The sequence below is a fragment of the Schistocerca serialis genome, chromosome 4 (assembly GCF_023864345.2).
Source record: "Schistocerca serialis cubense isolate TAMUIC-IGC-003099 chromosome 4, iqSchSeri2.2, whole genome shotgun sequence".
In the NCBI taxonomy this organism is placed as follows: Eukaryota; Metazoa; Arthropoda; class Insecta; order Orthoptera; family Acrididae; genus Schistocerca; species Schistocerca serialis.
In genome coordinates this window covers 282,698,227-282,711,833 of record NC_064641.1, presented here as the reverse complement: position 1 = coordinate 282,711,833, position 13,607 = coordinate 282,698,227, and positions in this window count along the sequence as shown.

Genomic DNA, 13,607 nt, shown 5'->3' with positions numbered 1-13,607 from the left:
TCTTGAAAGGAGAATATAAGATGAACATCAACAAAAGCAAAACCAGGATAATGGAATGTAGTTGAATTAAATTGGGTGATGCTGAGGGAATTAGATTAGGAAATGAGACACTTAAAGTAGTAAAGGAGTTTTGCTATTTAGGGAGTAAAATAACTGATGATGGTCGAAGTAGAGAGGATATAAAATGTAGACTGGCAATGGCAAGGAAATCGTTTCTGAAGAAGAGAAATTTGTTAACATCGAGTATAGATTTAAGTGTCAGGAAGTCGTTTCTGAAAGTATTTGTATGGAGTGTAGCCATGTATGGAAGTGAAACATGGACGTTAACTTGTATGGACAAGAAGAGAATAGAAGCTTTCGAAATGTGGTGCTACAGAAGAATGCTGAAGACAAGGTGGGTAGATCACATAACTAATGAGGAGGTATTGAATAGGATTGGGGAGAAGAGAAGTTTGTGGCACAACTTGACTAGAAGAAGGGATCAGTTGGTAGGACATGTTTTGAGGCATCAAGGGATCACAAATTATCATTGGAGGGCAGCGTGGAGGGTAAAAATCGTAGAGGGAGACCAAGAGATGAATACGTTAAGCAGATTCAGAAGGATGTAGGTTGCAGTAGGTACTGGGAGATGAAGAAGCTTGCACAGGATAGAGTGGCATGGAGAGCTGCATCAAACCAGTCTCAGGACTGAAGACCACAACAACAACAACATGGCTACTACTGGTAAACATCTTTGCCAATCAAATAGGTAATGTAGCTGTATTGTTACGAGGAAAAAATATAAACCATATCCTGTCAAGGTGACAAATGTAATTTTTTTTTGCGATTTCGACTCGAGATTGGTGGCATTGCTGACAGAACACGCTTCGTTACGAAATGAACGTGACCATGTGCTTAATACAAATACGTGTCTCTTATACTTTTCAAACATTAAACTCGTTCAGTTAAAAAACGGAAAAGTTACTCTGAAATGATAATATTACAATCCATATTACTTTTTTTATCCCTTTAGCATGAATCACACTTCCTGAACACTATGTGAACTCTGTCAGTCTTGTGTTACCAATTAAGATCCTTTCACATTCATACCGAATCAACGATTGTTACGTTGCGTTTGTACATTAATTAAACAGGCAATCCCTGATAACTGACGCCGTTTAATACATTCTAATATCAATATGCTCCTCCACGAAAGTTGCTGATTCACAAACATGATACTCTTTCAACCACAAATCAAAAATCTAATCCCGCACAAAAAAAAGGTTCAAATGGCTCTGAGCACTATTGGACTTAACATCTGAGGTCATCAGTCCCCTAGACTTAGAACTACTTAAACCTAACTAAACTAAGGACATCACACACATCCATGCCCCTGGTAGGATTCGAACCTGCGATCGTAGCGGTCGCGCGGTTCCAGACAGAAGCGCCTAGAACCGCTCGGCCACTTCGGCCGGCTAATCCCGCACACATTTTGCGAAGTAACTCAACACTTTTCTTCTAGGAACCGAAGTAACACAACTCCTAATTAGTCTTTCTAGTAGATTCTTCATACTATTTATCAGTGATGCGGCTACGCGCGACCGCTCCGTGCTGAAGCCCAACAAGTCAACAACGCCCCTGCTGCAGTGATGCCAGCCTCTGAACCTCAAAGTCCCATACGGGTACTCAAAATGGCCCTTTTCTGTATAAAGTGACCCACGGTAAAGAAAACATGTGATGTGTAGGGGGGGGGGGGGAAATGAGAGGGAGAAAGAGAGATAGAGAGAGACAGAGACAGTAGGTATAAGAAAAGAAGTAATTGACTATGATTCCACATGCAGCACGACAAACTAGTAGTAGAGTTTAGGATGCACAACTACAGTATTTACTAGCCCTCTGCAATATTACATAATATAATGTAAAATCAGGACTTACATTTTCAAAGTGCTTGCGTCTCCTTTCAGTAGATACAGCTTTCCTTTTCTAGAAATATTACTCCCCAAATACATACTCCTCCCCCCTTTAGACCCCATTGCACACTGAAACTTTCGCTTCATACAAATTTTTCTTATTCTGAAGACTGAGAGGTTTTTTTTTTCGCTTCAGAAGTTGTGCAGTCTATTCCGTTTGCTTGAAATGAAGATCTCACAACACATATGTAATTCAAATTCCCACCTCCAATTCTGTTTCGTTTTCTTGTTTTTATATCACTTACAATAGAAAACTGTCTTTCGGCTTCAGCATTAGAATGTGGCATTGAAAGAACTAGCTTAGCAAGTTTGTTGATATTTTGAAACACAGCTGGAAGTGTTTCAGTTTTGAGATTTCACTCCACATACAGTCTAAGTCCATTTCCTATCCTCAGGCACAAGCGGACGACTTCTACATTCAACTGCTAAGGTATTTAGATCAAATCCACCAAACTTTGTTGCAACACACGATACATCCCTTATCTGGAACCTTCCGTCAGCTGTTAATATAATAAATTTCTCTATGAATTTTAAGTTTCCAAAAATTAATCCTGTAAAATCAGACGTTTCTTCATTTCTTCGGTTCCTGCAATACAGAAATCAAGACATTTACGTTTTAGTTGATGAATTTCCCTTTCACATTCTCTAGGGAGAGCTTGCAGTAACTGTTCAAATTCCCTGCCAAGATACACTGATTTTAATGGGAGACAATGGCATGGTTGTGCATATCAGTGAGGACACCAGGGTTTAGAAAGTTGACCCACGTTTTGAAACAGACGCAAGGAACCTCCTGAAAGCTTGTGAATTAATATTTTCCTCAATTGGAAAAGGGCGTTAAAACTTTTGAAGTAAATCAAACATGTAAGCTTGAGTATACGAATTTTCTAATTCACGAAGAATTATTTGCAAACTTTAATTTATCCCCGACAGTTTCTAAGTGAAAGTAGTGCTAAAATACATCCCAGCGCAGCGCTTTGCACTGCAAGATATGTAGCTTGCCATGGACGTTATTAACTCTTCAGAGGATCTAGGAATCTTCTCACATGCCTTGCTTGCAACTAAAACAGATGAATGGCTTGTACAGTTGAGAACAATCAGATTTGATACAACATTTCTGAGTCTTGTTACGACCGAATTGCGGCTTCCCATCATTACAGACGCATTGCCACAAGCCATGCCAGTAACATTTGTAATTGAAATATCCTTCTCTTTCAACATACTCTCCAGAGCTATAAATAAGGTTTCTGCCGAGCAGTCTTTGGAATCCAAAGAGATCAATTCCTGAAGTTGTGTCTTCACACGTCCGTCAATTGGCGACATATATTTCACTAAAACGGACGTATGTTTGTTACCTGATTTGTTCGTACTCTCGTCCACCAGAATAGAAAATTTAATGTTCTTTAGCAACCTAACCGTTTTATCACTTTCCGCCTGAGCAATAACATATTTCATTATACTGGTACCCGTTGTATAATCTAAGGTCACCTTTGAAGCAATTAAAGAGTCAGAGAAAACATCTTTTAACACATGTCACCAACAGTTCAGTTACTTTGCACAGTTTTAATATTTTTTAATGTGTTTAACTCGATGAGCATGTTTGCGAGTTCGTTTTTACCACAAGTAACAATCACGTTACATGCCTTACACTGTGTCTTTCTGTTGTCACCTTCAACGGCCTGCAAACAACCTTTAAATCTGTCAATTTGAAGCCCAGAGCCTTGGAAAGTTTTAGTATGTTTTTTCCAGATCTAATTCGCTGCACCGGATTTCGGTTTATTTGCATTCCAAGGATCACAGTCTGACATTCTTAAATGTGTACAAAATAAACCACACAGAAACAATTATTATTTAATAAGATCGAGATTCGCACACAAGACTCAAATTCCAAGCGGTAACGAAGGGGTAATAGCTTTGAGTGACACTTGAGTTAACTGAGTACATTAAAGCACTTCAAACAATACCGTTTAACAACATGCTACGTTACCGCTTAACATGGCGCTTGACTTGGCCTCCATCTAGCTTGCATTCTAAGATGCATTGTTTATTCGGAAGTTCAACAATGTTTCGCACTTGTTATTCATTCATAAATAATGATGTATTTAAGTCTTGAAACTTCCTGGCAGAATAAAACTGTGTGCCGGGCCGAGAATCGAACTCGGGACCTTTTCCTTCCGCAGGCAAGTGCTCTACCAACTGAGCTACCCAAGCACGACTCACGCCGCGTCCTCACAGCTTTACTTCTGACAGTACCTCGTCTCCTACCTTCCAAAGCTGTGAGGACGGGGCGTGAGACGTGCTTGGGTAGCTCAGGTGGTAGAGCACTTGCCTGCACAAGGCAAAGGTCCCGAGTTCGATTCTCGGCCTGGCACACAGTTTTAATCTGCCAGGAAGTTTCATATCAGCGCACACTCCGTTGCAGAGTGAAAATCTCATTCTTGTATAGCCGGCCGAAGTGGCCGTGCGGTTCAAGGCGCTCCAGTCTGGAACCGCAAGACCGCTACAGTCGCAGGTTCGAATCCTGCCTCGGGCATGGATGTTTGTGATGTCCTTAGGTTAGTTAGGTTTAACTAGTTCTAAGTTCTAGGGGACTAATGACCTCAGCAGTTGAGTCCCATAGTGCTCAGAGCCATTCCGGTATTTAAGTCTTGTATACGAAAGGCCCCAAGCCCCCCACCCCCACCCCCATTAACCATGGACCTTGCCGTTGGTGTGGAGGCTTGCGTGCCTCAATGATACAGATAGCCTTACCGTAGGTGCAACCACAACGGAAGGGTATCTGTTGAGAGGCCAGACAAACGTGTGGTTCCTGAAGAGGGGCATCTACTTTTCAGTAGATGCAGGGGCAACAGCCTGGATGATTGACTGATCTGGCCCTGTAACACTAATTAAAACGGCCTTGCTGTTGTGGTATTGCGATCGGCTGAAAGCAAGGGGAAACTACAGCCGTAATTTTTCGAGAGGGCATGCAGCTTTACTGTACGATTAAATTATGATGGCGTCCTCTTGGGTAAAATATTCCGGAGGTAAAATAGTCCCCCATTCGGATTTCCGGGCGGGGACTACTCAAGAGGACGTCGTTATCAAGAGAAAGAAAATTGACGTTCTACGGATCGGAGCGTGTAATGTCACAAACCTTAATCGGGCAGGTAGGTCAGAGAATTTAAAAAGGGAAATGGATAGGTTAAAGTTAGATATAGTGGGAATTAATGAAGTTTGGTGGCAGGAGGAACAAGACTTTTGGTCAGGTGAATACGGGGTTATAAATACAAAATCAAATAGGGGTAATGCAGGAGTAGGTTTAATAATGAATAAAAAAATAGGAGTGTAGGTAAGCTACGACAAACAGCATAGTGAACGCATTATTGTGGCCAAGATAGATACGAAGCCCACGCCTACTACAGTAGTACAAGTTTATATAACAACTAGCTCTACAGATGATGAAGAAATTGATGAAATGTACGATGAGATAAAAGAAATTATTCAGGTAGTGAAGGGAGACGAAAATTTAATAGTCATGGGTGACTGGAATTCGACAGTAGGAAAAGGAAGAGAAGGAAACGTAGTAGGTGAATATGGATTGGGGCTAAGAAATGAAAGAGGAAGCCGCCTGGTAGAATTTTGCACAGAGCATAACTTAATCATAGCTAACACTTGGTTCAAGAATCTTGAAAGAAGGTTGTATACATGGAAGAACGATGGAGAGACTGACAGGTTTCAGATAGATTATATAGTGGTAAGACAGAGATTTAGGAACCAGACTTTAAATTGTAAGACATTTCCAGGGGCAGATGTGGACTCTGACCACAATCTATTGGTTATGAACTGTAGATTAAAACTGAAGAAACTGCAAAAAGGTGGGAGTTTAAGGAGATGGGACCTGGATAAACTGAAAGAACCAGAGGTTGTACAGATTTTCAAGGAGAGCATAAGGGAACAATTGACAGGAATGGGGGAAAGAAATACAGTAGAAGAAGAATGGGTACCTTTGAGGAATGAAATAGTAAAGGTAGCAGAGGATCAAGTAGGTAAAAGGACGAGGGCTAGTAGAAATCCGTGGGTAACGGAAGAGATACTGAATTTAACTGATGAAAGGAGAAATACAAAAATGCAGTGAGTGAAGCAGGCAAAAAGGAATACAAACGTCTCAAAAATGAGATCGACAGGAAGTGCAAAATGGCTAGAGAACAAATGTAAGGATGTAGAGACTTATCTCACGAGGGGTAAGATAGATACTGCCTACAGGAAAATTAAAGAGACCTTTGGAGAAAACAGAACCACATATATGAATATCAAGAGCTCAGATGGAAACCCAGTTCTAAGCAAACAAGGGAAAGCAGAAAGGTGGAAGGAGTATATAGAGGGTCTATACAGGGGCGATGTTGTTGAGGCCAATATTTTGGAAATGGAAGAGGGTGTAGATGAAGATGAAATGGGAGATATAATACTGCGTGAAGAGTTTGACAGAGCACTGAAAGACCTAAGTCGAAACAAGGCCCCAGGAGTAGACAACATTCCATTAGAACTACTGACAGCCTTGGGAGAGCCAGGCCTAACAAAACTCTACCATCTGGTGAGACAGGCGAAATTCCCTCAGACTTCAAGAAGAATATAGTAGTTCCAATCCCAAAGAAAGCAGGTGTTGACAGATATGAAAATTACCGAACTATCAGTTTAATAAATCACAGCCGGCCGCGGGGGCCGTGCGGTTCTAGGCGCTTCAGTCCGGAACCGTGCGACTTCTACGGCCGCAGTTTCGAATCCTGCCTCGGGTATGGATGTGTGTGATGTACTTAGGTTAGTTAGGTTTAAGTAGTTCTAAGTTCTAGGGGCCTGATGACCTAGTCCCATAGTGCTCAGAGCCATTTGAACCATTTGAATAAATCACAGCTGCAAAATACTAACGCGAATTCTTTACAGACGAATGGAAAAACTGGTAGAAGCGGACCTCGGGGAAGATCAGTTTGTATTCCGTAGAAATGTTGGAACACGTGAGGCAATACTGACCCTATGACTTATCTTAGAAGAAAGATTAAGGAAAGGCAAACCACGTTTCTAGCATTTGTAAACTTAGAGAAAGCTTTTGACAATGTTGACTGGAATACTCTCTTTCAAATTCTGAAGGTGGCAGGGGTAAAATACAGGGAGTGAAAGGCTATTTACAATTTGTACAGAAACCAGATAGCAGTTACAAGAGTCAAGGGACATGAAAGGGAAGCAGTGGTTGGGAAGGGAGTGAGACAGGGTTGTAGCCTCTTCCCGATGCTATTCAATCTGTATATTGAGCAAGGAGTAAAGGAAACAAAAGAAAAGTTCGGAGTAGGTATTAAAATCCATGGAGAAGAAATAAAAACTTTGATGTTTGCCGATGACATTGTAATTCTCTCAGGGACAGCAAAGGACTTGGAAGAGCAGTTGAACGGAATGAACAGTGTCTTGAAAGGAGGTTATAAGATGAACATCAACAAAAGCAAAACGAGGAGAATGGAATGTAGTCGAATTAAATCGGGTGATGCTGAGGGAATTAGATTACGAAATGAGACACTTAAAGTAGTAACGGAGTTCTGCTATTTGGGGAGCCAAATAACTAATGATGGTCGAAGTAGAGAGGATATAAAATGTAGATCGGCAATGGCAAGGAAAGCGTTTCTGATGAAGAGAAATTTGTTAACATCGAGTATAGATTTAAGTGTCAGGAAGTCGTTTCTGAAAGCATTTGTATGGAGTATAGCCATGTACGGAAGTGAAACATGGACGATAAATAGTTTAGACAAGAAGAGAATAGAAGCTTTCGAAATGTGGTGCTACTGAAGAATGCTGAAGATTAGATGGGTAGATTACATAACTAATGAGAAGGTATTGAATAGGATTGGGGAGAAGAGAAGTTTGTGGCACAACTTGACTAGAAGAAGGGATCGGTTGGTAGGACATGTTCCGAGGCATCAAGGGATCAGCAATTTGGTACTGGAGGGCAGCGTGGAGGGCTAAAAATCGTAGAGGGAGACCAAGAGATGAATACGTTAAGCAGATTCAGAAGGATGTAGGCTGCAGTAGGTACTGGGAGATGAAGGAGCTTGCACAGGATAGAGTAGCATGGAGAGCTGCATCAAACCAGTCTCAGGACTGAAGACCACAACAACATACGAAAGGAGATTTGGACGAACAATAGCTACTACGATGGGAGTGGTGGCTGCTGATTGAACAAACGACAGTCAACGGGTGTCGTATAATTACTTTCTGAGTTGTTTCACGTTATTTTCGCGGTATCTGACAATCCGTCCTATAACAGTGCATGTGTGTTACTGTTGTGTAAGCAAGCCTATTGTGCTAATAGTAAGACTGTAGACTGCTGGTTGTACAAATGACAGTTTGCGGGTCTCGTACACTTAACTGCCGTGAAATGTTTATCTTTGCTGTTATATGTACCATAACTGTTACAACAATATGTTAGAGGCAGCAATTAAATGTGCCAAAATCATCTCACTTTTTGCAAAAAGAAAAAAAAATCCCTTTGTTCCTCTCTGAAAAACATTTGTCAAAATGTCCCACAATATTGGCCGAATACCTCAGTTTGGTAGCTCTGCTCTACTGCACGCACCAAGGAGTCACGTGACCAGTATCCCAGAGGTATTGTTGTAATACAGCAAGACAATGTTCTCTGCAGAGATAAGGCATGCTCAGGCCGGCGATAACTATGGAGTACAATACCGCTACGTCATAACATTAGAAAAACAGTGACTCACGTGGTGGATTGATTCTCCTCATATATCCTTGCTTTTGATCCATTTTATCGAAATCCGTGTAACGTTTCTACCGGCCGATGAATAAATATCTGGTGCTCATAACACGGGTCATATTATTGATTGCGAAGGTCGAGCAACTAACACATCTCTCAAATTCCCTTCATCTCTGTAATTAATCGCAATTCATGTACTTCTTGCGCTGCATAAGCTTGACGGAGTCTGGGAGGGGTCGTCATGGACGGAGGGGACAGAGAAACAGAGCGTAGAAGTAGGTAAAGGGTCCTCTCCCGTGCCGAAGGACGGGAGGATGTGTGCTCTGGCTCCGACTCACCACCCCTTGGGTACCAACATCGCTGAGTGCAGCACCAGTCTCGCTATTGTTTTCTCTATGTCTGCTTGTTTGCTCACTGAATCGTATCGCCTTTCTACCGGATTTGCTTTAGATTTGTTAGTGTTCAAGTTCATTACGTAAATGAGCGAATAAATTCAGTAATACAGACAACGTTGCGAACAAAACAATGTAAGTAACATTGTTTCCTGAGATCAGGAAACACAGACGGGAAAAAAAGCCGGAAAAGTGCGAGTAGGATTCGCGCACTGACAGTTCAGTTCAAACATGATTATAAGTAAAGACAATTCATCCTTCCTAAAAATCGAGAATTTCGGCGATTTTTGCCTGCTATCGATATCGAAAACAAAATATGTGACAGAAATGGCCGTATATTTTGACTGCATTGATGTAGAAGATTACATTTCGTACCCTGTCAAGGGGTTGTAGACATCAGTATGTGACATAACTTTCAACTTGATGCGTCTACCCGTTTCTGGGAAAAAAAATTATTAACAGACGGAAAGACAGATAATCGAATACAAATGACAAAAGAATTATTTCTTGTTATATAATTACAAATTAACAAATTTCGGACTTTTTTCCTTTTCTTGTACTGAGGACCCTTGATTCCTGTCAGATATGTTTCAAGGTCAACGGGAAGTACCCTATAGGTTTTGATGAGTGAGTTTGCGAGTATCAATATATGACATAAATGGCTGCATCTTTTTATTCCATTGATGTAGAAGTTTACATTTTGTATATTACTAAGGGAAGGTGGATTTTAGTATGTGACTTAAATTTTAAGTTGATATATGTACCCTTTCCTGGGAAAAAGGGGTCTTAACAGCTGGACAGACAAACAACCGGTCCGACAGTAAGTGATCCTTTAAGGATACCGTTTCTTACTGATTTAGATACGGAACCCTAAAAACATACACTCAACGTCATGAGCTGATGACTCCCAGCGTCTTTTGATTTAACTGAGTTTTTGTTTCCAGCTTCGGTTTGTGTGGGCAGCGTACACGAAGGCAACTCCGTACTACGCATTGCACGCGGCAATAGCAGCACGTGCGGTCCGTGGCTGCCAGCCTCGTCTCGGACCATCTCCAATATGTCTCACGAATACGGAAAGAGCTATGAGCCTCCTTCCAGAGTTTAAGAAATTTAGATATCTTAGTATATTTCGTATGCCGTAATGTGTGGTATAAAACGCACCAAACATAAACTGGCCAGCGACAATATTTCCTGTGCAAACTTTCGAAAATATGCTCCGTGTTATAGTTTACATTGAAGTATCACAGTAACTAAGAGTAATAACGAAAAGAAAAGTTCGTTATCAGACTGTGATGTGTGGCTATAAGACGCGGATTTTCTTGTGATCGATGGCTATAAGACGCGGATTTTCTTTTTTCTGTTTTTTCCTTTTTTTTAACGAGTAGTTTCCTCAAAATCGACGTAGAAGGAGTGCGTAGCGGAGAACATGCGCGAATTCCAAAACACCACTTCTTATTTTCTTATGCGAAAATTAAGTACAGAAACGGATGTTTTCTTTGCTTCATCTACGAGGGTAATCCCAAAAGTAAGGTCTACTATTTTTTATAAGTACATAGACCTGTTTATTTCTACATCAGCTTACAGCTTGAACATTTAGCTATTTTTAGACATAATCACCATTTCTGTCAATTTATTTTTGTAGACGCTATGGCAGTTTTTGTATGCCCATGTCACACCAGATTGCCGCCGTGCTGTTCAGAAAGTTATGAACCACTTCTTTCACCTCGTTGTCGGAGCTGAATCGCTCTCCGGCCAAATGTGTTTTTAACCTAGGGAACAGGTGATAGTCACTGGGCGCCAAGTCAGGACTATAGGGTGGGTAGATGATTATGTTCCACTGAAACTGTTGCAGGAGAGCAACGGCTTGCCGAGCGATGTGTGGGCGAGCGTTGTCGTGGAGTATGTGAACGCCCTTGCTCAACATTCCTCTTCTCCGGTTCTGAATTGCCCGTTTTCAGAGTCTCACAGTACCTGTCAGCGTTAATTGTGGTCCCAGCAATTCAGCTCCGACGACGAGGTGAAAGAAGAGGTTCATAACTTTCTGAACAGCATGACGGCGAGCTGGTATGACATGCGCGTACAAAAACTGCCACAGCGTCTACAAAAATCCATCGACAGAAGTGGTGATTATGTCACAAAATAGCTAAATGTTCAAGCTGTAAACTGATGTAAACCATTGTAGAAATGAACGGGTCTATGTACTTATAAAAAATAGGAGACCTTACTTTTGGGATTATCCTCTTACATAAAACAATTCTTTTACACGAATCGGATGTCCTGAAGTGTACTCCCCGTGCATCGTACGATTCGAGCTGCGTGGATCGACCAGCACCACTGTGGTTGTGGTTACCCAGACGGAGGGGGAAGCTTAGCACACCTCGCGCGCCCAAAGACCACTCTATTTAATTAAATGCTCTGTGGACAGGAGCCACTGCTCGTCAGACTCCTGAGATCCGTAGGGAGAGCAGACAGAGTGGCTTTCCAGAACCGGGCCGCTGGGAGCAGGCGTAGTGAGCCGGACATTGATTGTCATGCCGAACCCTGTATTAACCGGACACAGCCACGCGCTGTGGGGTCCTGAAGTCTATCTAAAAAGCGGTGCTGTAATAAAACGACTCACGCGACCGGAAGGAAGCCCAGTGGTTGTTCTAAAAAATATCTGCAAGTGGGTGTTCGGGATGCGGTTTCCTAGAAAGTCCGGTCATGGGAAAGCAGCTCATCAGGCAACGTAAGAAAATATCTGAGAAGTGCAAGTTTGGAGCTCGGCTTTCTCAGGAATGTATTAGCCAGACGGAAGCCCGATGGACCGCTTGTAAAACACTTGTCAGTTGTGGCATTGGATCACTGTTTTAAAGAAATATCTCAGTGCCCAATGTTCAATGAAACGTTCTGACTGGTGGAGAGTTATTTTGTGTGGGAGCATGGAGGAATGGTAGTAACTTTTTAGGTCCTCTGGAGGAGAAAAGGAAAGTGGATACTCTGGATGAAGATACGGAAGCAGACACTCTGGGCTCGGAGACGTGAAAAAGCGGGCGTTCTGACTCCTGAGGCGCGGCAGAGGCCTCACTTGTATTTCTGAGGTTCAGACGATCACACGTCGACCGAATGATTGTCGGCTGGCAGGAGTCGCCGCATACAACCTCAGTGCTTCGACTCATCAACTCTGGTGATATTATCTGGCAGTGTAAGCTAACAGGAGAGGAAAGCAGTTGGGCGTTTCATGGAGCCGTTGCATCTAAACTTGACCAGGTTTCGTGATTTAACGAGTGATCAGAGATTCCAGGGCCCATCCAAGACCGAGCAGCCTCTGTCTTTGGCATTCAGATTTCGTATGACTTTTGGCATGGTCGGGCTAAGCGCTGCACACTCGTCCGCAGTTATGTATTTTCGAGAATGACCTGTAGAGACGATGGTTAGTTTCGACCAACTTCTTCCTTGTAGACTTTGCCAACCCAATCTACATCTGATTTAAGTGCGTTGCAATCTTCAAAATTGGTGGTACCTACCACTTTGCAACTTACTGCTCAAGTTAATGTGTAATTATAGGCTTCTTGATTGCTTGTTTGCTTATGAGCAATGGTTGTAATAAATTGGGGTTAAATTCAGCCAATCTTTTTAATTCAGATGTTAGATCGAATCCCCTTGTAGTTATTAAACGGAAGTTCCAACACCCGAAATTCATTTACAAAGGTCACTATATCGGTCAATCTATTGCACAACAGCCTCATTTACATATCTGATTTCATGGGGGGGGCATGTTTCTCTGTCGGTTCGGTCAGTGCAGATCACTTTTGAATCCAAAAGCCATGCCAGTTCGGTTGGTATCATACAGCACATGCTGAGTAAATCGCACATAAGGGAATTTCTTGCAACACTATCCAGCGACGTGTGTTCTCTCCACAGCTGCCAGAGAGAGTCCGTCGCTGCGCAGTGCCCAGTTCGGAGCAAGCCTCATCCCGTTAGCGCGCACTCTCTATGCTGCCAATCATCGCACCTATTACAAACTGAACACCTCCCACTTTACGAGTCATGAAGCTGTCAGCCAATCGCCTTTAACTCATACCCAGTTCGGCAGAAACTTCTAGAACAAATTGTAACGTCACTTCCGGCTCTACACTCATCCAAACAGATTCGGTTCACTGTATTGTGGCGGGAAATCGCCTCGGCTTCTAGCGTGAGAACTTCTGCGACCATTAGCTCGCATCTGCAGCAGGCATTCTTCTCACATACCTCCGTGCTAAAAAGTCTGATGACTGCGCTTGTAAGCTGTTACCTCTACAATCTTAAGCTTTCACTATCGCCCCCCCTCCCCCCGCCCCCCCCCCCCCCCCCCCGCCACACACACTCTCTATCTTAGCAACGTCAAGGCCGCCCCACGAGGAGCCCGTTCCACCGGCTTCTCAACTGAGCGGCAGTCCTAGGCAGTAAGCGCTCCCATGGTGCCATTCAAAAAAAAATGGTTCAAATGGCTCTGAGCACTATGGGACTTAACATCTGAGGTCATCAGTCCCCTAGAACATAGCACTACTTAAA